Below are 26,800 nucleotides of genomic sequence, written 5' to 3'. Positions count from 1 at the left end.
TCTGTCCATCCCTCCCTGCAGGTCCTCTCCCAGTCAGGATCATGAAGACTGGGGTATGCACCTCCCTCATGCCATGGCCCCCACACCTCAGGTTCTGCTCACTGCCTCCCTGAACCAGTGCCCAGGCCTTTGAGCAGCTCTGCCTTCTCAAGACCCTCCCTGCGCCTTTCAGACGATGTTACTCCCTCTTCAGCCCACCATGGCTCCCCATCCCTCACAGAGAGAGGTGTGAGGCGACTGGCATCTATGCAGCCCCTTCCGTGAGCTGTAAACTGTGTAGGTGTTCCACACATGGCACCTCATGTAATCTTCCCAATAGCCTGCCATCCCTATTTATAGATGAGGAAACTGAGGCTCAGAGACATGAAGTCAGGTCTTGAAGGACAGATGGCAAGAAAGACGGCCTGTGCAGAAAGGCATCGTGTACAAAATGGCACAGGGGCTAAGGGTCCATTCCCAGGAGGGGTGAGGCCGAAAGGGAGGCCCAGGGAGCAACAGACAGCATAGTGGAGAGAACAGAAGTCATCGTAGGAGAGGGGAGGGCGGAGGGGAGAGGAAGGCGAGGGCCAGACCCAGGTAGCAGGGAATGGGGAGGAAGGGGAACCCACTTCCCTGCTAAGGTAGCTGGGGGTTTCAAGGTCCATGGGGGAGGTCAGAGGTTCTCAAAGGCATCTGTCTGGAAAACCAGGCCCTGGTGCTCTCGCTCTCTTCCTCTTACCCTTCGTGCCACCTGACACATTGTGCACTGATCTACTGGCTTTCATCCCTCCCAAACCCTCCTCCACACACACACTGAAATGTGAATTCTGTGGAGGCAGGGCTCCCTCTGTTTTGTTCCCTGCGGAATCCCCAGTGTCCGGCCCCAGGCCGAGACCCACAAAAATATAAGGAATGAATGAACGATTAAATGAATTTGCCTTGGGGTGCCCGTGTGGCTCAGTCAGCCGTGCGTCGGAGTCTTGATCTCAGCTCTGGTCTTGAGCTCGGGGTCGTGAGTTCAAGAGCCCCACGCTGGGCAGGGCGCCCACTTAAAAAAACAAACAAATAAATAAATAATTCAAAATAGTTAATGAATGTGTTGTATTTGTATCTGGGAAGACAGAAAAAGAAATGCATTTGAGGAGAAAGAAAACCATCTCTCTTCCTTCCCCCACTACCACTCCCCCTCAGCAGGTGATCAAGGCTGACCTGGGGGGTGTTTTGCTAGCAAATCAGTTTGGCTCTCTTTTTTCTCTTCTGAGTCTCCTCAGCCACCAGCTAGACCTGAAAAGGGCAGGTGTGCAGCACACACACCTATGACTACTGGAGAGGCAGCAGGGATGTTGGGAAGAAGGCAAGAGGCAAGGGAATTACTCCACCCCCCTGCCTTCCCCCCTCCCCCGCCACACACTGCTGACCCCTGGCCGAATTTCCTCCTGGAACTACAGTTGCCTATTCAGCCTGGGGGGGGCGGGGTGACACCACTTTATCTCCCACTGGATGGACCAGGGAGGGTGGGGACGTCTGTCCTCTGGATGTCCTATTTTCTTCTGGGATGGGGTCAGCCTTTAAAGGGCCCCCAGAGACCCACAGACTTACTACCTACTAGCTCCGGACACCGTCGGACTATGTAGCAAGGCCAGAGAAGGAGGGCTTGTCGCCAGCCTTGGGTCTGTGTTCTCTGGAAACCAGCAATGTGCCCAACACATGGTTGGGGGTCAACAAATATTTTTGAATGAATGAATGAATGAATGTCACTTGGACTGGCATGTTTTCCCCATCGGGTAGAGAAGTTTGGGGAAAAAGCTTTGACTCCCAGGTCTAACAAGAGCCTTCATACTAACCGTGACCAAAGTAACCCAAAAACTGAGAAACCAGGAGACAGTCACCATTCATTGGTGCCATGCCTTCCGATAAGTTTCCTTGAGTGGACAGCAACTCTCTGAGGACAGAAATTACATGCCCATCTTACAAGAGGGATAGCTCTGAGGGTCACTGCCAGACTGGGGTGGTGGGGGGCAGGGATGGGAGGGAGCAGGGTATGAGCCCTCACTAAGGCCTCCCATTATTTCCTCTTTAAAAACACCAGGCAGAACAACGCTTCCCAGATCCGTGTTCCTGGGCCCATCACCAGAAGGGTTGGGGGAGCAGGGACTCCATGTCCATGCCCTCTGGGGCCTTTCACAAGCCTGTTCCCCAGCCCCCCAGGTCACATAGTCCAGGCCTGACCAGTCCTCCCGGCTTCTTCGTGTCCAGCCTGTCATCATTCAAGGAAATCTTGGCCTGTCCTGGAGATGCCAAGCTCCTTAAGGCAGGCTCAGCATCCTGTCTATGCCCACTCAGAGTCCCACCCTAGCTGAGGGAGGGAGAGGGAGAGACTTTACAGCCTCCTGCTCCTGGGGGAAGAATTTGGTGAGCGCTGAGCTAGGACCTCGGGCCCTGTCCGGGCTTTGCCTCCTAACCATCCTGCAGGCCTGGCAGTTAGGGGTCGCAATAGCTTTAACATAGTGAAAGACAGATGGCCTCTAATTTAGGGTCTAGAGCCCGTGGAACCAAGGCTGGACCAACCTGAGCTGAGGCCTGGCCCAGGGGCTCTGGGACCAAAGGCAGAAAAAGCCACAGGTGCCACTGGAGGGAGAGGAATGCTGAGGGAGAAGAGAGGAACCACAGAAGGAAAGGGAAGTAGAGACAAAGGGGCGGCCCTGGCCCAGGACAGAGAGTGCAGGGGAGAGGCATGGAGGTAAACACAGCACCCTCCGCAGGCTTGGTGCTGGAGGCTTCTGGTCCAGGCTGCACATCTGCCTATTTACCTCCTTTTCTTCCAGCAAATGACTGCATCTCTCTCCTCAAAACCAAACGGCCCCACCAGCAAGCTCCCAGCAGGTTCCCCCGCCATATTGGTTTACTCTGCTTTCAGGGGACCTGTGGCCCCAACAGACAGAGCGCCTGCCTCCTGCTTCCCACATGGAATCTGTCTCTCAGCCAGCTGCTGGGAGGCATTCGGGGAAAGGGATGCCCGCTTTCCATCCAGGCCCTGGGTTTTGTGATTTTCATCATTAACACATGGCAACTTAAAAATCAGCTTGATGCCCAGAACTCACATCACGCTCAGAGCAGCTATTGCAATAAACACCTTGTGCTAGAGTCGTTGAGCCCCAGGGACCGAGGACCTGGTTTTGAGCAACGTCCCAGAGTGTCTGTGCTTGATAAATACTTGTGGGAATGAATGAATGAAGAATGAATGACAGAAATACTAATACTTGCAATACACTGGGTCTTATTTGGGCTGCTTTTCTGTGCTCCCTCAGCTCGCTAAAGGGTAGGCACTACCACAGTGCCCGTTTTACAGATGGAGAATTGAGTGGTTCAGTTAATGGCCCAAAGTCCCTCGAGCTGCAGGGGGCAGAGCTAGGCCTTGAACTTCCGCCCCGTGTTCTTGCACTCTGACCTGCTCTTCCTGTGGAAAAGGTTCTGGGTGAGGTTTCCCAGGGCCTTGAGGGGCTCTGGGGATGTCCCCCATCCTGGATGTTTTATAACCAGCACTCGGACCCTTGTGGCTCCCATCCCAGGCTCCTCGTGTGCGGTGAAGTGTTGTCCTGTTCCTCTGGGCCAAAGGAAACAGTAAGTCCCCCACAGTTGAACTTGAATCAGTTACATGAGCAGCTCTCAAAGCCCAGTGGCCAGCTTCGGTGGTTGGTGGGGGGTGTCCCGCCCCAGCCCCAGGCCTGCCCTCGTGTCTGCCATGCATTTTACAGGACACCCCAACCCCTCAACAACTTCCAGCCCAAGTCAGGCTCTGAGCGGGGCGCTGGGGCTGAGCAGAGGATGAGCTCCAAACCAGTGCGCAGGACGGCGGGGCCGAGGTTGGGGGGCACGCACAGCCGCAAAGAGTCACCAGGGCTCCAGAGAGTATGACCTCCTTGCCTGGCAGTGATTGGAGCCACCTTTGCGACGTAAAGGAAGGTGTGTTTGAAGACTCAGCGGCAGAACAAGTTCGTTACTGTGTCCCTCACAGGCTCGAACCATGGAGAGAGTGCTGGTGAGGACATATGGAATTGCCTAGTGTCTTGTGAGTCTGTGCTCAGATAACCTTCCTGGGGTCCTTCTTTGGGCCAAGGCAAGTATAAAGATGAAATCTATCTGAATGCTTCTTGGGCCTGAAAGCGACACCCCCAAGGGTTGTCAGGGTTTGGAGAGCCCTCATGGTGCACACCCCTACACCCTTCACCATTGCCGTCACCCTCTCGAGGCCATGGGAGTCTCCTACTGCTCTGAGACTCTGACGCCCCTGTTGACATGGGGCAATGGAGGCTGACTTTCGCCCACCGCGAGTCCCCTGGCCCTCCCCCTGGGATTCCCCTGCGCTCCAGCAAACAGTTCCTGAGCTCTGGGACTGCTTCTGGCCCAGGGTCTGCCCAGCAAAGGCACGCCTTCTGTGTGAACTGGACCCACACCAGCAGCAACACATTCAGGACCCCACCAGTCTCAGGACCAGGAGAGGAGGGAGGGCCTTCCCCCGGCTCCCCTCTACCACCCCTGGCCCTGCCAGGGCAAGGGGAAGGCAGGGGAGAATTTCTTCCATCTCCTTATCCCAAGAAACATCCTTTACTGTTAATTCCCTGTCTAGAACCCAACAACAGCCCTGGAAGGTCAGCAGCTGGGCCGTCATCCCCACCTGATAACTGGGGAAACTGAGGCTCAGGTCATCACAAGGCCAGTGGCAGAGCTGAGAGCAGCCCTCGGGGCTCTAGGCCTCTCATGGCCACCATCTCCCATCTGTCACTGATGCCCTGGGAGAGAAAAAGTGGCCACAGGACAGGATGATCCCTTGCCTAGCTGGACTGCAAGACTCTGGGTGCAAAACCTCTCAGAGAATGCTAGAAGAAAGCCCAGGAAAGGGGCACGCAGCCCCGCCTCCAGGGAGATGCTTATCTCATTCAAGTGTTGGCACCGGTGCTGACCAGCAGAACGAACTTCTGCAAGGCACATAACATTTACGTCCACACTCTAGAGCACACACGTGCACACAGCTAAGTGTGCGTACACAGACCCGTCCCCCACAAGGACCCCCCAAGTGCCCCGCATGTGTGAGTGAGAGAGTGGGTGGGTGCCTGAGTCTCTGGAGCTCGCTCAGAGCCCCCCGCTCTTGGCTCAGCGTGAGCTGCAGCCCTTATGCACAGGCAGCTGCCTCTGGAGAAGGATTTGAAGGCTCCCAGAAGCAGCCTACCCCACAGAAACCTCCTTCCCCTCTCCCCAGCCTGCCAGGGGGCCTTCCCAAGCCCCTGTTGAGCTCCAGGGTGGGAGGGGACCCCAGCCGCAGCCCCATGGTGGGCCAGGCGTTGTGCTGATTTACATACACCCTTCCACTCAATCCCCCACAACAAACTTGCAAGATAGCCATTATTTCCTAGTTCACCATCGTTTTGGTAGAGGTGAGAACACCCACGCTCAGGAAGGCAGACAGAGGGGTCAGGTTCTCAATGGAAAGTGGCAGAGCCAGCATCAAAACCCATGTGCCCCAGGTCTTCCCCAACACACTGAGGAAAAAGGCCAAGGGACCAGGTTCTTTGGGGACCCTGGCCTAGCTCAGAAGAGACAAGTATCAGGAGGCCACAGGTGGAAAGAGAGTGGAGCCCCCAAGTGGGACTGGGAGGGCCACCCTGAAGGAAGTTTCCAGATTTGCAACTTAGCCACCACAGTCCTATAGCTCTTAAGAGCAGTAAGACCAAGAAGTGGCCAGAGCTGTTCCCTCACCAGCTATGCACACACACAGATGCTTGCATGAGCAAATATACACCCTCACATGTGCCTGTGGCAAGAAAGACCCTGGGAAGAAGGAAATGTCTGCAGTTGGGGGCAGGGAGAGGGTTCTGGTACCCTAACCTGGAAGATGCCTGTGGACAGAGACTGATACCTGAGAATGCCCCCTACACCCCATTCCTCAACCTCCCCAGACACTTGTCTATCCAGCAAACCCCAAGGCCCCCCACCTCGGGCTGGACACTATCCCTGACTACATTTAATTTCACCACTTCAGACATGGTTTAGCAGCATCTCAAGAGGACACAGAGCTGGAATCTGAACATGGGTCTATCTAACTCTACAAGTTTGGGTGCTCAGGGTGTTTTGGGCCTGGGGAGGTTTGGGGAATGGAAGGAAGGCGTAAGATACTCTGGAGTCCAAGGTTCATTGGAAGAGGGAAGAAGCAAAGAGAGATGGAGGCCCTGACAGCCAGGAATCCTTCTTCAGAAAGAATTTTCTAACCAGGGCAGGGCTCAGAGATGGGCAAGGCCCACAGTGAACTCCCTAGAGGGGCTGGTGTCCCTTCAGCCCAGGACTTGTCATCTGGGGAGGGCTGATTCCAGTAGCCAGGACCACTGAGCAACTGGGGCTGGGACACCTGTATTGGTGGTGGGGGTGGGGTGACACCATATCAGATCAGAAGTCATATACTGGGGTCCTAAAAGTTGAATTTGTGTGAATTTGTGTGTTGTCTTTGGCCAACACAATGCTGGTCCACAAATGACATTTTGAAAATCAAATTAGTTGCCAACATTTAAAAATCAGGAGGTTGCTGAGAATCTAACAATCTTACTGGGCACCAGTCTGTTGTAGGTGAGTAGCAGCCATCCACTAGGGAGACCCTAGTACTGCTCTCTGCAGTTCCCACCCCTCCCTACTGCCTGCCCCGGCTTCCATGCTCATCCTGCCAATCCCTGTGGGTCTTTGAGTTTGCCGGGCCTTGACTGGATGGTGTGCCTTCCAGCGCTTACACACCAGGTTCTCAGGCAAATTATTTCCAACCCCTCCTCAATGGATCCACCTGTAGTAAGCTCCCACGTATCAGAGATAACACCAAGTGGCACAACCGTGTATGCAAGTAACTTGCCCTCCCATGGGCAAACAAAAAAATCAAACTAAATGAGAAGGCCCATCCTGACACTAAGACTCTGGGATTCTATGAACAGACGGAAGGTGGAAAAGAAGGAAAGTAGAGGTGGCAGGAAGATGTCCCTGGAGCGTTGGTGGTGAGAATAGGTGACAAATACGGCTGCCTTTTACTATCTCATAGTCTCTGTTATGGGTCCGTTTGATGGATATGAGCGCATCATTTAGCTAAACCACCCCAAAACTTATAGGCTTATAACAACAGCCATTTAGGGGTGCCTGGGTGGCTCGGTTGGTTAATCATCTGCCTTCGGCTCAGGTCATGATCCTGGGGTCATGGGATCAAGCCCCATGTCAGATTCCCTGCTCAGCGGGGAGTCTGCTTCTCCCTCTCCCTCTGCTCCCTCCATCTGCAAGTGCACGCTCTCTCTCTCTCGCTCTCTCTCTCAAATAAGTAAATAAGCTTAAAAAAAAATAGCCACTGATTTAGCTCAACGTTAAGCAAGTTGGTAATTTAGGTTGGGCTTAGCTGGGAGGTTCTTCTGGTCTCAGCAGGCTGGAGGCTGATCTTGGCCAAGTTGTTCATGCAAAAGAAATGGCTGGACTGGGATGGAGCATCTCACCCTTCTGAGGTTGGCACATGGTCGTTTAGGACAATGATGGGGACTGAGCCATGTGTCTCTCATCACTCAGCAGACCTCCTGGGCAGAGTTCCAAGAAAGTGAATGGAAGCATGCAAGCCTTCTGGACACCCAGGCCTGGAACATTTCCATGATCATTTCTGCTATGTTCTGTTGGCCAGAGCAAGTCACAAGGCTAGCCCAGATTCAAGTAGGGAGGAAACCAACTCCATGTCTGGTGGGGGAGCTACAAAGTCACCCTGTGAAAAGTGCCAGTATTGGAAGACATGTATGATATGGTTATTTTCACCATTGATCTCTGCAAATAGAAAACACACAGAAGTGGCCTTAAAAAGATAGACTTTTTTTTCTCTCATATAAAGAAGTCCAGAAATGATAGGATGTCTCCTCAAAGAACTCAGTGATACAGACTTCCATCTTTCTGATCTGCCACCTCAGTGCATCTTCTACCCTTAAGGTTACCTCATGTTCCAAAATGGCCACTGAAGCTCCAGCCATCAAGTCTTCATTCCAGGCAGGAAACAGAAAGAATTGGGGTGGAAAAGAGAGAGAATGCACTAAGGAGCATATCTTCCCACCCAACAACTTTTGTCCACATTTCCTTGGTCAATACTAATCGTAAGGGGGGAAAAGACATGAGGTCCGTGATTTGGGAACTTTGTCACCTGGATAAAATCAGCTTTCTGTTAGGGAAAAAAAAAAAAGATATGGAGAAGAAATACTAAGTCTGAAACTATCAGCATTTGCCAAAGGGAAGAGAAGTGGAGGGGAAGAGAGGGAAAGATGTGCTAAAAGGAGTTAGAGCTACAAACTTCCCCTTCCTGGCATCTTAGATAACTATCTAGAGGGCAATAAAGAAACTTTTTCAATGATTACACCTGTGAAATTATATTACCCATAGTAAAGTGTGTATTAAGATACTTATGCATTTATTAAAGAACATAAACATCCATGTACCCAACAAGTAGGAAAGAATAATCAGTCACTACCCCATCAATAGAGAATACAGACCTGGGACCTGTCCTCAGATCATTCCTCCTGAAGAGGAGACACCCCAACATGTAAGTCTCCCCACAGCAACCCCCATCCCTCCAGTGGAGAAACCCCACCCCAAGTGGGGCCTGACTCATGTCCACGTAGTATCTACAGGGAAAATCTGGTAGCAGTGCCCTGCCCTAGATGGGGTGGGGGGGACTCCTCTCCACCACCAGGCCTCCAGACCTGCCAGGTTCCACTGCATTCCCATCTCTCACAAGATTTGCTGACCCCAGATGAGCCCTGTCAGGGCCCCAGAGAGGACAACAAATGTCAGGAAACACTACCATCAGAAGGAGGTAATAAAACGTAAAATGCAGACCGGGCTGCTCAGGTCTGGTCCAGACACACAGGCCCCACCATGACTTCCCCCTTCTGAGAGATTTCCTCTGACCTCTGTGTCGCCATGACACCTCAGACAAGGGGCTGGACCCAGATCAGGGAACAGAAGGGCCTGGGAGCTGTAGCCTCAGTGTCAGCATCTGGGCAAGCAGACCGGAGCCAGAGCCAAGCCTTAGCTCCCTGGAGGGTGTTTTCCCCCCAGCCCAGGGAAGAGTGAAGCTAGCTCCATTTTTCACCCAATGGGGATTGACCAGACCCCTACTGGAGCCCACTTCCTCTGCCAAACTCATGTGGCCACCTCCAGGCACAGTGCACTTAGCTGACATCAGGCTGGAAGGATCTGAGCCAGCAAAGGCCACCAAGAATTCTATGGCATAGCCTAGCCCATGTGGAATGAATACCATGTCGGGACCCCCAGGCTCACCTGGAGACGGAAAGGTGTGCTGTGCGGGGCCTCAAAGGTCTGCCATCAAGCATGACCCTCACATGTGTCTCTTGCCAAGTATTTCATCTGCAGAAAGGGCTCGCAGTCATGAAGGGATGGATGAGTGCGTGAGCAAATGGTTGAGAGCCGTACACCAGAAGAGCGCGGTTGATCTACTCCCCAGAGCTTACCAGGTGGAGCCTGCGTGAGCAGCTCCGTGCGCACAGGCTGGGGTACAGAGAGGAAAAGCCCAGCTGTGCCCACCAGCCCTGGACAAGACAGTTCCGCAAGCAAGAAGACAAGTCCGTTAGAGATGAGAAAGCAACGTAACAGACTTTACTGCCGCTCACCGCTGGTCTGCCAAGCCTTGTTGCCGCACCCTCCCAGGTCTTGGGCCCACATCCCACCACCCCACAAGCTGCCCTGTGTTCGTTCCTTCCCCAGGGGTGGGCCTGACTGCCACCTAGTAGTGATGGCACCTGCTCCTTGCTGGTGATCGGTGCAGATGTGGGCCCCCGAAGCTGGAATAGAGGTTTCTGGGGGCTTCTGGACCCCGGTTCCTCTCTCAGAATTGACCCTCTGTCTCCTCTTCCGGCGGCTGTCCTAGAGAGGCGCAGACCCAGGGCTGCTGCAGGTCTCACGCTCCCTGCCCAGAGAAGCTGCCAGCCCACAGAGGAGACAGAGCCAAGATTACCAGAGACAACATGCACTAGCCTCCCCCAAAGTCCCTATGCCCAGACCCGCAGATCTGTGAGACCCAGGGCACCCCACTGCTTAAGCCTGCTAATTTGGGGTTTCTGTACCTTGCGGTCGAAGGCATCCCTGTTATCTGGCCTAATGGTGACTGTCACAGAAGCAGAAATTTTCTGCCTGGAGGAAGGGACATTTAGGCAGAGTTTTAAAAGCATGAGCATGAATTTGCCAGAAGGATAAGGAAGGAAGAACATTTCAGGCAAAGGAAATGGCATGAAGAAGAACAGGAAAATTTAAAAAGCCTAACTTCCTCAAGCCGTGGGAAGGGAATAGTCTTCCGAGGTACAGAATTTTGACAGCTGTGTATCGCTGAGTGTCTTGCCGTGTTGGGACTCTACTATGGAATTAAGCTCATTTAATCCTCATGGTGACCTACCAGGACATACAAATTTGGTCCCCACTAGAGGATAATTATCAGCTTTACCCCCTGAAGAGACTGAGGCACAGAGAGGGTGAGTAACATACCCAAAGTCCCACAGCTGCTGTTAGGGCTGGGATGTTCCGGGCAAGCCCCTGGCGCCAGTGTCCAGACTCAAAACATTCTGCTCTGAATCCCGACTGTCACATCACCTGGGGCAAGTCATTTAACTTACCCAGCCTCTATCTTCTCAACTGTGAAATGAAATGGAGATATGAAGTCCTCCTGACAGACCAGAGACCTGAGCAATTGGATTGTATATCTTCTGTGGGTTTAATTGGGATCCTCTCCCCTTTCTCCCTGAAGGAGGCAGTCTCAGGAAATGGGTGGTTACCAGGGTCCACAGGCCTGAGTCTGCATCCGCATTTGACCTATTTCTTCCTAAGCGGCTTTGGGCAAGTATTTGACTTCACAGAATCTCAGTTTACTCAGCTGCAAAATGGAACTAATAGAGCAAATGGAAAACCCCTGGTAACTGACCAGGTGTCTGACTCCTAGGCAGTTCAGCAAGCCTGGCCAGCTGCAGGGTAAGGAGGGCTGGGCATTTAGGAACACAGAGTCTGTTCCAGGGGCTTTCGGGGTGGGGGGGGTGCAGAGGAAGCCATGCGAGCACGCACCCCAGGAGAGCATTCAGTGAGAACCCTGGAAACGCCACAGGGCGGGGAGGGAGCAGACTCTGCAGAGGCACGAGGGAATGGGAGCACAGCAGGTCAAGGAGCAGCAGCTGCGGGAGCCAGGAGCAGCCAAGGAAGTCAGCAGGCAGGCGGGGTCAGCCTCCTCAAATACCACAGAGAAAGCAACTGTGATAAGAACCCGAAAGTGCCTGTCAGATCTGGCAATTACAAGGTCATCAGTGACCTTGGCAGTGGCCATGGGGGCAGTGGGAAGACAGGAGCCGGGTATGGAGGGAGTGGAAGCTGGCAAGGCAGGAAAAGCTCTCCCAGGAGAGAAGATAACTGGTGACACCAAATAGCCTCGATAAGGCAGCGGGCTGCATGGGCCACCGAGTTCTCAGGCTTACTGGCCAGGAGGGGGTGGCCAGACCCCGCCCCCATGGCAGTGAGGACATCCCAAACCCAGCAAAGGCAGGACAGGGACATCTAAAGACACACAGCTTTACCTGTCAAGTCACGAGGGAATCACCTCGAAGCACAATCTTCCAAGGACCTGGGGCACATCTTGCCCTAACTTTGGTGTAGATGCTTGGGAAGGTAGATGTAGCCATACCTCCCAGAAGTTTGCATGCACAGATGGAGGCAGTCCTAATGATACATGAAAAATTGTGCTGTTTCAAAATCTAAACCTAACTAGTGGTCATTTAGTGACTATGGAAATGCAGACTCCCCTGCATCCTGCTAATGGTGAGTTGATGGGAAACACATAAAGGCAGAGGCTAGCTCTCCAGCCCCACCCCTCCCACTCAATTATTTGGATGGATGGGTGGATGGGCAGGTGGAAAGCTGGGCAGGTGGAGGGATAGATGGATGGATAGATGGATGGATGAGGGGATGAGGGGGTGGGTGGATGGATGGATGGATAGATGAATGGATGGAAGGATGGATGGAAGGAAGGAAGGAAGGAAGGAAGGAAGGTAGGTTATTGGGATATATGGTTTGGGTACAATGCTAAGTGATCACCCAGATCACAGAAATATTTTGAAACAAACCAGAAGCACAGTATGTCTTCCTATGAATAGAGAAAGTCAGCGAAACCCCTTCCTCTAATTTGACCATCACTATTTTGGTTACAAAACTCAAGTGTCTAAAAAAATATTTAAAATAATTAATTAATTAAAAAACAAAAACAAAAACAAAACTCAAGTGTCCCTTCCAATCACAATCTGGGAATGAGACAATACTACTGCTACCCCCACCAATTTAATTTTACTTACTTACAGGTCCCCAACTTAAAATAACAAAGTTACATTGCCCCTATGCCTACACACTATTGGTCTGATTTAGAATGAGTGGAATGTAAAGACGTTACTTTTGCATCTAAAAGACCAGGTGTCAATAGCTACCTCCCCCCACCCACAGCACAGTGGCCTATTAGCCCTCTTGGAGCACCTAGGACAGGACCCAGCATACAGCAGTTGTTCAATAAATGCTAGTTCTTATTTTTCTTTTTAGTCAAAGTCATCACCCATTTCAGGGGGTCCTAACCAAGTGGTTTTCCCAGGACCAGCGTCTTGACAGGCTTTATGGGAGCCATGCTGACCAACCATGACAGCATCAGCTTCACCAAGGTCCCCAGCAAGCCTCCAGATTCTCACCACTCAGGAAGAGAGGTCAGTCCTCCCCTGAAGCCAGACTGACCTGCTGCAGGCCAGGAGACAGGCCACCCCCTCCGGGGCCCATAGCTGGGCATCCCTGCAACTAGAAGGACTAAAGCCAGTGCTGGTTCTCTTCTTACCCAGCGTGTGACCTTAGGCCAGTGACTTAATCTCTCAGAGGCCCATTCCTCTCACCTGTGAAAATGGGGACAATACTAGCCCATGGGCACAAAAAAATAAGTGTCAAGCATTTAGCTCTGCACCCATACGGCGAGAATTTAATAAATGGTAAAACAGTGATAATCATTTTTATTTTCTAAAATAATAACAGTCTTCCTTGGGTAGATCACTCAAAATTATACAGATGAAGTGGTCCTCACAGTCACGGTGAGACAGGGCAGAAGTTCTCATTCAGATTATATCCATAAGGAAATGCACTGATCAGAAAGGGAAAGAGACCGGCCTGAGGTCACACAGCAAAAAAGGCTGACATTGGGAATGTGCCTCCAACTCCTGCCCAGGCACCTTCCCAGGGCCCCTCCCTAAACCTAGTAAGACATCCTTTCTGACTGCCCAGGGCCCAGCCCTGCTCATCTTTGTCCTATCTTCCCCTCCCCCTTCTCCAGGCTAACATGATTTCATTCAGCCCCAAACGTGTGAGAAGCTTGGGCTGATGCATAATTCATGATGCCAATTTGCATTCTCTCCACCAGGCCTTCAGCCTCCTCCCCCACCGCCCCCAGCCCAGCCCAGCCGCTCCTCCCAGATCTAGCATCTGCGTTCCCAGTGACATTTTTCTAGCAGCAGTGGTCTGGAAGCCCCATTCCAGAGCTGGAAATGCTTCGTGAATCACAAGGCAGTTCTTTCTCCTGTGGACCTTGGCAAAGCAATTCAGGGGCCTTTCCTTGGGGGTCATGAGTCAGGCCTCCTTCTGGAACCTCTATTGGGCAGGTGAGACAGGAGGGAAGTAGGAACAGAGCATTTCAAAGTAAGCCCCTGTGTGTGCATGGGGGGAGGGGTTCTTCTCATCTTCCCCCCACAGCAGGCACACACATTCCATTTTGGCCCACCCCCCAGGATGCTCAAGTCAGGTTCACTGACCCCCAGCCTCTGTCAGAGCTTGTCCTCAGATGAGAAGATGAGTCTGGTTGAATCCAAATTCCATGCTCCCTCTGAGACCCTGATGTGGGGCCCCTAGGCCTCTGCAGAAGATCTGGCTGAGGCCTGGGGAGGATGAGGCCTTGATTCTGCGGCTAGGATAGGGATGGGTGAGACTAGTGGAGGGCAGGTCAGACACCCCAAAGCTGCCTGATGGGAGATGCAGGGAGGTCCAGTGCAGAGACCTGCAAGGCCAAACTCCCCCATCCAGACTCCCCCCCCAACCCAGGGACCAGGCCCCAGGCCTTCCTAGATCAGCCCCCCAGAACAGACAGACATCAGGACATAGTGGCACCCTTTGGAACATCAAGGAGGCCTGTAAAGGCCCATGTGGGCTTGCCCACCTCAAACAAGTGTCCTGGTGTAGCAGGCACTGGGGAGGGCCGATTGCCCAGTGTGGAGAGGGTCCTCTGGGGGCAAGAGGGCCTTCTTGGCCCAACATCTCCATCCCTGTTGTGGCACACAGTAGGCACTCAGCCTTACAAAATGCTTCTGGGGCAGCTGAATGCTATGCACCAGAGGTCCTGAGGACCAGCAGTCCTCGATGGCTAACCCTACTTTGCACGTGGAAAAAACCAGTCCATCCAAAGTCCCCCAGCTAAGGAAGGACAGCCTGGCCCTCTGCCCCTCCCCAGGGTCTCAGGGAAAGGAAGAAGGTTGGATTCACTGTTCCTAGCAGGAGAGACCCCTCCCACCAGCCCCGTGCCAAGGCCAGGCTCCGTCTGTCCAGACCCGGCTGCTCAGCGAGTGTGGGAGGGAAGAGATAGTTCACTTAACCTCATCGGGGGCCTTATCAGCTAGTAGACTCGATGAGGTCAGCGTGCGGCTCCTCGCCCTTCACCTCAGCCCTGCCCTCCCGGGCCCCTCTGTTGTGTCTCCCACGGGTGATAGACTCAACTGGCTATCATGCCATCTGTAGGCCAGAGCTGGGGAGCCCCAGATGAACTCACTCGCAGGCACCTCCAACCTTGGGGAGTCACAGGAGGTGAGAAGGCGTTTTGAGGCTGGCCCAAGAGGCCAGTGCCCTTTCTAGAGACCGCCCTTCAGAGCGCTTGTTCCCCCCAACTTGACCCTGGTCCAAAGGACTTCCTTCCCTTGATGCTAACAGGTAAAACGAGGCACAGGGATAGACGATGTCTCTTTGCAAGCACCAAAAAAAGGGGAGCCCCAGCACACATTGTACGCTCCTGACCACCAGCTGTTCCCTTCATGACCTCATGGAGTCTTCACAATGACCACCCCCTGTGGTGGGCGCTATTGTCCCCTTTCCACAGATGGAAAAACCGAGGCCAGGGAAGCTTGTTATCCTTAATCAAAAAGCTGGGTGAGTGGATGGTAGAGCTGGACATCCTGGCTCCGGCTGGCTCACCAGCCGTGTGACTTTGACCGAGTCGTCACAGCCTGCTGAGCCTCTGGGTGGCCGGGCAGTTTGGGCTGTGAACCTGGAGCCCAGTGCCTGGGGACAAACCCCCAGCTGTGTGACCTGGCTGCATTCCAGTTTGTCCATCTGTGACACGGGGTCGTGACCATGACCGCCTCACAGGCTGTTATGGGTTATGGGTTATGGGACAATGCGTGTCAGGTGCTCAGGGTGGGACAGCATGCAGAAAACGTTCAAAACACACCAGCTCCAGCTGTCACATTACTATTACTGGCAAGAGGGACCGAGCAGAATTTGAACGTCTAAAACCTCAAGGCATGTGGTTCTCAAACTTTCAAGCTTCAGCATCAAGTGGAGGGCTGCGTCCACACCAGTCCCCGGATTCTGCCAGCCTGGGTGGGAGCCTAAGGATTTGTGTTCGTAAAAGTTCCAGGTGAGGTTGAGGCTGCTGGTCTGAAGGCCACACTTTGAGGACAGTGAGGAGCTAGGTGTCTTAACAATTCACAACAAGCCTCATAGACAGGATGGAAAATCTAGCTGCTAGGCTCCGAGGGACAGTTTCGGGTAGGTCCCTGGAGGCCCAGAAGCCGGCGGGCCCAATTAAATCCATAATTGCGCTCTAATTGTTGAGCATTTAGTAGCCTTATCTCTCTAGACTGTAATTGTCCCCTGTCCCCAGTTGTCAGCTAGAGTAGTGCCAGGTGGCACTTTTGGGCGGTGTCTGCTCTTGGGCCAGAACCGTGGGTGGCAGGGGATAGCCAGTTCTCTTCCATCTCCCCTCCGCAAGCCCAGCCAGGCACACAGGTAGCCACCCAAAGGGAGCTGTTATTCGAATGATGGGCTGCCCCTGGCAGCTGCTTCCCCCAGTACCCACTGAATCATCCCATCAACTGGGAATAGATACGGGCTATCTCCAGGGTACAGAGGAAGCACGAAGGCTCAGAGAGGCCAAGAGATTCGCCTAAGGTCACACAGCCAAAAAGGGACCCACCTAGTCACAAGCCCATAGCGCTTTTCCAGGTACTCCTCAGTCTTCCTTAGGATATCAGCTCCCATTTCTCAGGACCTTCCCAGCCCAGGCTTCTGGATCCCCCTGCATGAGCCCCCTTTCTCCTTCACAACACTGGCCATCACTGCAATTAATTCACTCTGCTTCTGGGGCACCTGGGGGGCTCAGTCAGTTCAGCAGCTGACTCTTGATCTCAGCTCAGATCTCGAGCTCAAGGTTGTGAGTTTGAGCCCCACACTGCACTCCACGTTGGGTATGCAGCCTCGTTAAAAAAATAAAATCACTTTACTTCTGTTTGAGAGCTCATGCATCTCTCCTGCTAGAATGCCAGCCAGCTCCATGAAGGCAGGATCCGTGTCTCTTACTCCTCACCAAGCCCCCAGAGCTTGGCACACTGCCTGGCATGAAGCATTTATTTCATGACTGATCGCTGAATGAGGTGGTTCCACAGAGCTGCCTGGGACAAGTAGCAGGCCCTCTGGAGGTAGGGATTCTGAGCCCCTGTTTCCCTATCTAGGGTGGGGCCCAGGAGCCCGGGAAGCTGGCTCTCATTCTCAAGGACTTCCCGATCCGGCTCGCCCCAAAGTACTGGGGCACATCCCTAGGGACCCCAGCCCACTTGTAGCTAACTCTCATGCCTGGGCCCCACGGGGTGGAAAGATCTGAGTGGGACCTGCCCTGGCCTCTGACATGGACCTCTGCTTGTCCAAGCACTTGGCACACAACAATGAAGGCGGGATGCCTCACCATCTAGAATTGAATTTCTGCTACCCTTGTTCTCCACGCCTGTGAAATGGAATGATGACCCATGGCTTAATCTGCCTTATGGCAATCTTGAGGCTGTAGACGATTCTGTACCCAAGGCTTGTAGGGGCACTGGTTGTCCTGCTTTGTCCAGGACTGAGGTGTTTCTGGGGGTGGGGGTGGGGGGCGGGCAGGACTTCTAGCGCTAACTGAGGCAATCCCAGACAAAAAGGAGTGGTCGGCCATAAGAAGTTTGACAAGCCCTTGACATGTGTGTTTTTAACTCTCAGGCTGAGGAGGAGAGCTTAAAGATTCTCCCCTAAGACAGCCCAACAAGTCAAGCCTGAAATTGGCAAAGACGCCGGTCGTCTTCCCTGCCTCCTGGGTCCGCTCACCTGCAGATGCCCCGGCACCTGCTCTCCGTGGCTCCACACAGCTGGGGCGTGGGGAGCTCAGCAGGAAGAGAGAATCCTGCAGGGGTTCAGCAAACTGAGGGGCTAGGCAGGCCGCCCCTCTGCCTGACTCATGGCCTCACCTGCCCATCCCCTTAAAGCCTTTTCCTCCAACAACCATAATCAAGTTCAAATACACATTACCATTAAACCCAGCTGCCAGCCATAACACAGCCGGTGCATGACAGGATAATAGAAGAAATTGCTCCCTCTGCTCAGAGGGCTTGGGGGAGGCGACAGGCACCCCAACAGATGGGACCCACATCAAGCTTAGGATCTGCCTGGGGACCCTGGAGGGTCTTTGGATGGGTATACCCACAGATACTCCGGGTGTGGCTCTCCAAAAGCCAAGCCAAGCCAGCCAGTTTGGCCAAACAGACAGGCCAGGGGGACCAGAAGAAGAGGCGGCTCAGAGGATTCAGCTTTCTTGGGACTCTGGCATTCCTCAGGCCCGGGTTCAAACCCAGACTGAGCCACCTGCCAGTCAGTGCCCCTGGGCAAGTAGCTTCACCTCTCTGAACCTGCTTCCTCATCTGCTCATCTTTCTCAAACAGCCTTCCACATGCCTGGCACCCGGCTGGACGCTGTTTGTGAAGTACATCACTTGATCCTCAGTGTGACAGTGCCAGGAAACTGTGGAGAGGTGAGGTGACAAATGAGGTGGAGGTCATGGGCTGGAAAGTCAGAGCTAAGGTGCAGAGGACTCGAGTGAGCACACAGGGCTTTTGCACCAACCAGTAAAAGCACACGTTTCACTTGCGACCCAGGGCAGGAAAATCAATGCACACGGCTTTCTCTCCTCCCACCTTTTTATTTCTGAAACCCCAGGGTTGCGCAAGCATCAGCCTATAGGAAGTGCTGGGAAAAGGTTTCTGGAATGAATGAATGCACTGTTTCCCCCCAGTGAGTGTCTGTAGCAGATATGAACACACCGGGAAGCAAGAACTTTCTCATGGACAACTTGTTGTACCGAGGGGCGAAGGGAGGGTCTCGTTCTGCAGGCACTGGTGTCCAAGAGTCCAGCAGCTGCTCTGGGAGACTTCTGGAACGGCGCACAGCACCCACTGGAAGGTGGATTGATCTGCGATGGGTTGATAGCATTCAGGACTTAAGGCTGCCTGCCCCAAGCAGCTCCGTGCTCTAGCCCCCAGACGCCCCCACCCTCCCTGTTCACCCGGGATTCTGGCCTTTGCTTTGAATTGTTGGCCTTCCATCTGGCTACACAGCATCCCAGCCCCACCCCGGTCTTGCTGCCCACTTCCCTTTTGGATTAGTGTTGTGTCCTGGTTGGGCAGAGCAGCCATGAGCCCAGCCTCCCATCTCTACAAACCAGCTCCTGGGTGATGTTCCTAGGGCAGAAGCCACACCTGGGGTAGGCTCAGTGGCTCCTGGGTTTGGTGGGAAATTTGGGGTGGGGGGGCCTTCCCAAAGCATGCGTGTCTTCTGGAACATCTTGAAGCAGATCTGCCTGTGGTAGGACCCGCAGTCAAGCTGCTGGCCTGGGATGTGTGTGTACTTACTCACCAACCAGACTGAAAAAGAGGAGGCTCGGCGGCCAGTGCAGAGCCCTGGGCCTTGTTCTCTGGGTCTGGACCAAAAGACACTCTTGGGTCCCCAAGGCGCTCAGTGGGGGAAAGTAGGAGAGTGGGAGCTGAAAGTGACAGAAGTTAAGAGGTCTCGGTCATCTGCCTCCTTGGAGATGTAGAGGCCAGTTGTCTCCCAGATTTACAGCCCCTCCCGCCAGCTCTCCCCTCTAAACCCATGTAGTTCTCCAAACTGTCTGCCTTCTGCAGGCCACCTGCGCCTTACCTCTGTCCACCTCAAACTGCTTTCTCCATGCCCTGCCCCAGTCTGAAAAGCTGCCCACAATGGTTTTCTGTTGCTTTCCACATTAAGTCTGGAGCCTACAAGAGAGAGTAATTGTGTGACCTTGGGCAAGTTGCTTAACCTCTCTGAGCCTTGCTTTTCTCAAATGTCAGCAGTGGTGAGTACGCATGAGACCCCGTGTGTTTAAGGGCCTGTATTCTTTCCTGCCCTTCCCTCCCTTTCTCCCTGGCTGGGCATTGAAGGCCGACATCAACCCCCAGCTCTACCTCTAACTTCTTCCCAATGTGGAGCCTTGGCTCATGCTAGGCCAGTTCCCTGACTATTCCCCACTTACGCCAAACCTCACCCACCCCCAGGCCTCAACCCTTATGGAGCCCTTCTCCTATCCCTACAGTTCCCCACACCCTACCCATCACGCCAGGCCCCTAAGCTAGTCCCAGCTTGACCCTGGGAGCCACCCCTGCCCCCGCTGGTCCTCCTGGTCCTCCATCCCCCTCTGACCCTTGCTGCCAGGATGGTCACAGCCCCGTCTGGCCAATGCTCAGAGCAGCACACAGGAGTCTGTGATGTTTTCTCCAGGACCCCTCTTGGCAAGATGGCTGCCAGAAGGTGGGGAAGTATTTTTGGCTTCTCCCACAGAAGCCCTGGGCTATACACTCAGCAGGCACGTTGCTGGCCTGACCTACCTCAGCCCCAACCACCACCCACGTCAAAGCGCCCTCCCAGACCAAGGGCCCCATCATCATCAAGAAAATGATCATGTGTTGCCAGCCCACCATGAGTCAGGCATTTTACAAATACAGACTTGCTTAATTCTCACAGCTCTGCATGTAAGTACTTATTAGCCCATTTTACAGACAAGGAAACTAAGGCTCAGAGAGCTTGGGTAAGAGGCAAGAGTCCTCAGCTGAACTATAGCACGGTCGCAGGCAAACTCGGGTCTGCCTGCCTCTGCTGTTTCCACTGCATGGAACAGTGCCCTACAGCGCACCTGCCAGGCTGGTCCTTGGGGGCGCAGACAGGGGTCCCCGAAGGGGGGACAAAAGAATGGGTTCTTGGCTGGACTGAGGCTCTTCTGATCTTAGGACTCTTGCCATGGAGCTTCGCAGCTCTGCGTGTAGACGGAGTGAGGCCAGGCATGCTAAGCCAGGCAAGAGACTCAGTGCGGCAAGGCCCAGAGGAGAGCGCAGGGTGGAGGCAGCACACGGGCCATGGTGGGTAAAGTGAGAGAGACACAGAGGTTGCCTGGATGCCAATTGGAGAGCAAAGGAAACCACTAGTGCAGAGATGCTGAGTCTGGAGGCCACCAGGCATGTTCTGGGGTTGAAAAGAAGTGTGTGCATGTGGCGGGCAGCAGGGTCGGAGCAGCAGGGTGATGCCCGAACATGGAGAGGGGGCAGAGACGAGCCCGATGGTGGCAGCCCGGCTGGGAACCTTTGGAGGCTGTGTGCTGAGGCTTCACCCTTCATTTCACAAGCTCCATTTGTTCACAGGGACACGGACTGGTACAGAGGACCAGGGAGCAAGGGAGCCCCACTAGGAGATGCAGGGGAGGTGGTGACAGTGGCCTGTAGTGAGGCTCCCGCCTGGGGACAGGGAGAAACAGACAAGCACAGACAAGGCCATTCCAGAATTAGAATTCATGGTCCTTGTTGGTGGCCTGGGTGTGGGACAGGTGGCAAAGGGAGTCAAGTTTGTGCCAGATTTCCAGCAGAAGTGACTGGTATCTATTGAAAAGACTGGGGAAAAGGGACAATTGAGAAATCTGGTTGTCCCTGTTGCATTTGGGGTGTCCAGGAAACACCTGAGTGGTGACGTCAAGCTGGCAAATGGGGAGAGGCTGGGGTGCCTCCCCCCAGTGGGCCGGGAGGGCTGACCTTGGGTGTCCTAACAGTGAGAACCGAGGACCAGGCCCTGCCAGAGGGTGAGAGGGTGAGAAGTAAGCTACGAAGGAGGGGGATGGAGCAAGTTGGGGACAAAGAAAGCGGCCACCAGACCTGACAGCCTTGCAGTGGTGGAGAGCCTGCCCTGAGCAGATGAAGACAGAAAGTGGCCCGAAAGTCAGGCTGGAGAGGACGCAAATCCATTTGGGGCAGCTCAGCCTGGATGCGATGTGGAGGACGAGGAGGAGGAACTGTGGTTAGAGGTTGTTAGGTCCTGTCCCAGGATGGTGGGCCACGGGACAGAGGTCATAGAGCCCAAAGTCCTCAAGAAGTCAGGGGAGCTGGGGCACAGGCGCGAGAGGAAGTGTTGGACTGTGGGAGGAGGGCCCTTCCCCATTTGTACCAGGAGATGTGAAGATGGAAGTGAGTGAATTGGGGTTTGAGAAAAAAGAAGTGGAGGGACCCTTGTGCAGTGGCTCCTGTTTTCTTGCACTGAGGTGTGGCGAGGGCATCACATGGAGGGAAGGGTCCCTGGAGGTGGAGGGAAAGTGAGGAGTAAGCCTCTGCATGGGGCTGAAGGCCCAGGAAACCCTCCCAGCACCTGAGCAACCCCTCCCCACTGTGCAGCCTCAGGAACAGCTAGAACAGAAGCCCAACATCCAGGCTCCTGTGAGGGGACAGGGGCCCAGTGGGGATGGGGCCATGCAGGGCAGGAGAGGGGAGTTTCTGCAGGACAGCCTTCTGACTCCCTGTCCTAGGGGACCCGTTGCTGAGCTTGTGGGTAGGACTGGAGCTGCCAAACCCTTGTGCAGTGGGCAGGGGGTGGGTTGGGACACCCTGTGGGACCTGTCCTTCCCGCTCACACCTTTGCTCCAAGCAGGGGGTAGGACCAGACTTCGTTGGGTCATGTCCAGGGAGCACTGGGGAATTGAATCACTGAGTGAAGACAGCAGGAAGGAAAAGAAATGCACTTACCAGGTACCATGCTAGAGAGGACACAAATAAATCCCCTTTTGGGGGACATGCTATGCCCCCATTTCACAGACAACGGCACTGAGGCTCAGGGAACCTGCATCACCATTGTGGTTCAAAGTTCAGGCTCTGGGGCCAGTGGATTTGGCCCCAGGCTAAATTCTGGCCCCAATCAACAGTGCTTTGGGGCAAGTGACTTCACCAGCCACACCTGCCTCAATTTCCTTTCCTGTAAAGTAAAAATAACCATCCCTCCCTGCTCAGATTACCTTTCCTAGCACTGTGGAGAAGCTCCAGGCCTGGTGCTGTGGTCACAGTCAGTGAGGGGCACTTACAAGGGGGGAGGGCGCAGGGAGTACCAAATGCTTGAGGCAGCTCCACAAGCATTTGGTACTGGGGGAGCCCAGCCTGACATGTTGTCCTCCTTCTGGGCTAAAAGTTTCATCCACCTGTAGGGTAAGTCTTTCCAAGATGCCATTTATTTGAGCTGGTTATTTTTAAGCCAGCAAAGCCAGGCAGGAGGGGTGGGGGGACTAGAGGGAGAAAGGCAGAGGCTAGGGGCCCTGGAAGAGACAGGAGAAAGGGAGGGAGCCCCCAGCTGGGTGATAGAGCGGAGGGACAGGGCAGCCACAGCGGGCAGAGGGGAGATTAGAGCCCAGAGCAGGATGGAATGCCAAGGTCCCAGGGTTGGGCTGGCTGGGGCCACCAAGACTGCCTGAGATCCAGATCATGACCTGGCCTTGTGGGCTGAGTCACCTATGTGGTAGGGTTGGGAGGAAGGGCCCAAGAAAGCCCCTCACCCCTCACCCCTCAGGAAAGCCACTCCTCTGTGGTCCTACCCAGCTGTCCCAGAGCCTCATTTCTGTATTAGGGCTTAAGCCAGTCAGCGATGGAGCCTGGCTCCTAACTCATGTCTGGCCCCAAAGCCCAGGGCTCAGCCAGGGTTCTGTCACCCCCTACCAGCCAAAGCTCTCCTACCTTAAATGTGCACCTTTAAGGGGCGCCTGAGTGGTTCAGTCTTTAAGCATTTGCCTTCGGCTCAGGTCATGATCCCAGGGTCCCAGGATCGAGCCCCACATCAGGCTGCCCTCTGGGAAGACTGCTGCACCCTTTCCTGCTCCCCTTGCTTGTGTTCCCTCTCTCTCTGTCTCTGTCAAATAAAATCTTAAAAAGAAAAATGGTTACCTTTAAGATGCACCCCAGGGGCTGAGTGATTCTGGCTTATTGGCCCTGGTAGGAGACTGGAGCTCAGACATCCCTCCCCAGCCAAGGGGGAGTGCAGGGTAGGGTGTGGAGGGAATTGTGGCTGACTGAGGGATGGGCCAGTGGGCAGAGGCATCACTGCAAGAGATCAGGGGCTCACAGAAGAGGCTCCAACACCTACCCAGTCTGAAGGACTCATTTCTCAGGTATCACACACTGAAGCTAACCAAGGTGGGGCTGGGCTGGAGGTTCGGGTCTTGCCAGAGACATCACATAGGAAGGCCTAGACACAGACAGGGATGTGGGGTGTCTGAGCACCTGGTCCACTGGGCCTGCCAAGCTGCTTCAGCCCTTCTCTGTGGGCTGCAGGAAGGATCTGGGTTGTACCGTGTCCTGGCAAACAGAGGTGAGAACCAGCACTGGGGCTGTCCAAAGCCACACGGCAACAGGGAAAGTAGCAGGGCTTTGGGGTCCCTGGGCAGAAGGCCAGGGCTGGCTATTTATCATTCCATACCACCTTTCCAAACATCCCAGACGCTACCAGGAAGAGCTCAAGGGCACTCATTCGGAAGAAGAGAGCATTCGCTTAGAGGACACCCAGAAGGAGATAATGAAGCCTGTCTAGGGTGCAGGTCCATGGCAAGTCAGGAAAGCCCTTGGCCCAGGCCCTGTTCAGACAGACTCACAAGCTGGTCCTCTGACCCTGGGGGTCTGGCAGAATGGCAAGAGGGCAGGGGAGCAGCTGCCAAGACCTGGGGCAAAGGAGAGCTCCAGCCTGCCCTGGCCAGCCCCCAGCAGCTTTGGAGAGCAAGAAGCCCCCAGACAGCAAGACACAACAGCGATAAGGGGCTATCTGGGGCGGCGGGTGGAGCACGGGAGGGCAGTCAGCCTGCAGCCTCCACAAGCTGCTGGCAGCCCCATCTCACCAGCCCCCCAAGAGGCCCGAGGAGTTGGGGGGACATGTCTCTTTGGAGAGGCCGATTCAGGGAGGAAGCAATCTAGCCATTCCTTCTAGAAGAAGGTACCCCCCAAAATTGTGGTGGGGACACCAGTATCCCAGATTTGCACACTGTCCAAATTCTGGGCTTGCCACCCTGAGTTCCTGGGCATAGTGGGCATCAGGGAGCAGCGGTGTCTCCAGTAGAGGAAGAGCTCCCCAGCCAAGGAGATGCTTCCTGATGTAGAGGACCGTTAGCCCCAAGTCCATCCTCAGCCTCAGAAATGTTCAAGGTGGGGCGCCTGGGTGGCTCAATTGATTAAGTGTCTGCCTTGGCTCACGTCATAATCCTGGGGTCCTGGGATTGAGTCCCACATGGGGGCTCCATACTCGGCACAGAGCCTGCTTCTCCCTCTGCCTGCTGTTCCCCCTTCTTGTGTTCTCTCGCTCTCTCTGTCAAATAAATAAATAAAATCTTAAAAAGAAAAAAAGATTAAAAAAAAAAAAGAAGAAACGTTCAAGGTGGGGTGTGTGGAGGGGGTGCTGTAGTTGTCCCTCAAGATGTCTCATCGCTCACAGGGAGGACCTAGATCTTCCCCCGTAGAGCCTAGGGTCTCCCAGTCCCAGGGGTCCAAGCTCCACTCTGCCAAGCCCAATGATCGCGGGCATGTCACTTGGACCTCCTGTGCCTCAGACAAGAATGGCTCCTTTACAGGGTCTCTGTACAGGGGGGTTCAAATGTTCCATGGGCTAGCTGCCTTCCGATGTCAGTGGCAGTTCTCTTACCCCACTGTCAGTTCTCCCCACGCAGCCTTATTTTTGGCCACCTCCCCTACTGGCTCTTTTCTGCTAGGGACAAGTTGGTGCTGAGGCCCTGGGATCTTGGTGGACCCCCAGATAAGGCACACCTTTGGAGATGCCAAAGTCCCCACAGAGAAGGGTCACCTCCCCTTCCAGCCTTCCAGGCCCTGTTGGGGAGGGGGGTGTTAGATAGAGGGACCGCCGCCTCCTCCAGTCCCATCTGGGGTCCCTTGCCACCTTTGCTAAGGGCCCCTCTCCCACTCCCTTTCACACAGGTCACCTACAAGAATCATGGAGGCCAGGAGCTCAGATGTCAGTGCCTACTGTGTGAGCTTAGGCAATCTGCTTTATCTCCTTGTGCTTCTGTTTTCTCATCTGTAAATGGGGCAACAGAGGGCCTGCCACATGATATTGCCCCAAAGTCCATTTAAAGGGCTCAGAGTGGAGACCTACCTTGGTGAGCCCTACAGGTACTGGCTCTTGACAATTCTTAATTATCACTGTCATCTCCTCTGAGCCTTTGCCTCCGCTGTTCTCTCTAGGATGCCCTTCCTTCACTTGGGTAACACCTGCCCAGCCTGCAGAACCTGGCCTAGGCATTGCTCCCTGAGAAATCCACTTCGTACAACATGCCCATTGATCCCAACCCTACACGACTCCCCACTTCCACCCTCTGGGCAGCCAGAATTTTTTTCCCCACATAAAAGGAAAAGTCTCTGTCTCCACACAGGCAGCCAGGCCAGGGCTTCCTTTCACTCTGGGATCCTCCCTAGCACAGGCTTAGCAGAGGCTAGTGCCCAGGAAAACATTCTCATGCTCAGAGCCTAACTATGAAGTCAACGTTTCATTATAGCAGCTCTGCCTACCAGACCCTGGAAATCTTTCCTTTTTCTTTAAAAAAAAAAAAAAAAAAAGTTCCTTTTTGCATTGTAATTACTTTTGTTGTAAGTCAATTCGGGAAAACCTTATTCTTGTGAAACAAGAAAACAAAAGACAGATATGATGAAAAATTCCTGTAGAAATCAAGCCGTCCGAGGGCCAGAATGCTCTCCCTCCTCAGACGCAACCACAGGCAAGGGAGAGAGAGCCATATGAATGTCTTTTGTTTTTTTCGTATACACGAGTCTGTGTCCGTAGGAAACAAATATAAGTCTGTGTGTGCGCTATGTACTCACTCAAAGGACACCCTTCCACCCCTTGATCTTTTTCCACAAGAATCTGACTTTGACCTCTCCCTGTGTTGACACCTGGTTAGAACTCTTTTTGCCTCCTTACTCTTTCCCCAGCCATTGGCCCTTTGGATAACACACCTGATCCCTGCACTCTGGTAGCTTCTCTCAGCCTGGGACTGGAGTTGAGCCCAGGGGACTGTCACGAGGCCGGCATTTCCCAAGGTGAGATATGGGGGTTGTTAGACCAGGGAGATGTCATAAGGAAAATACCCAACCTTCTTCTCAAATTGAATGGGGGAAAACGTAGTATGTTAGCCCTCTCTTGAAAACTCCCAGGGAACATAACAATAGAGGCCCTGAGAAGGAGCTTATTGACTTTCCTTAAGCCAGGATGACCCAAGCTTGGGAGACCATGGAAGACTCAGGATATTTAAATCACACCAGGTGAAATGCCCTGGAGAGTTCTTTCCAGGTTGATACTGTGGTAGTACATTCTGATTTTTTTTTTA

Source organism: Lontra canadensis, unplaced genomic scaffold (assembly GCF_010015895.1).
Source record: "Lontra canadensis isolate GAN:19392208 unplaced genomic scaffold, GSC_riverotter_1.0 scaffold117, whole genome shotgun sequence".
Taxonomy (NCBI): Eukaryota; Metazoa; Chordata; class Mammalia; order Carnivora; family Mustelidae; genus Lontra; species Lontra canadensis.
This window is presented reverse-complemented; position numbering follows the sequence as displayed.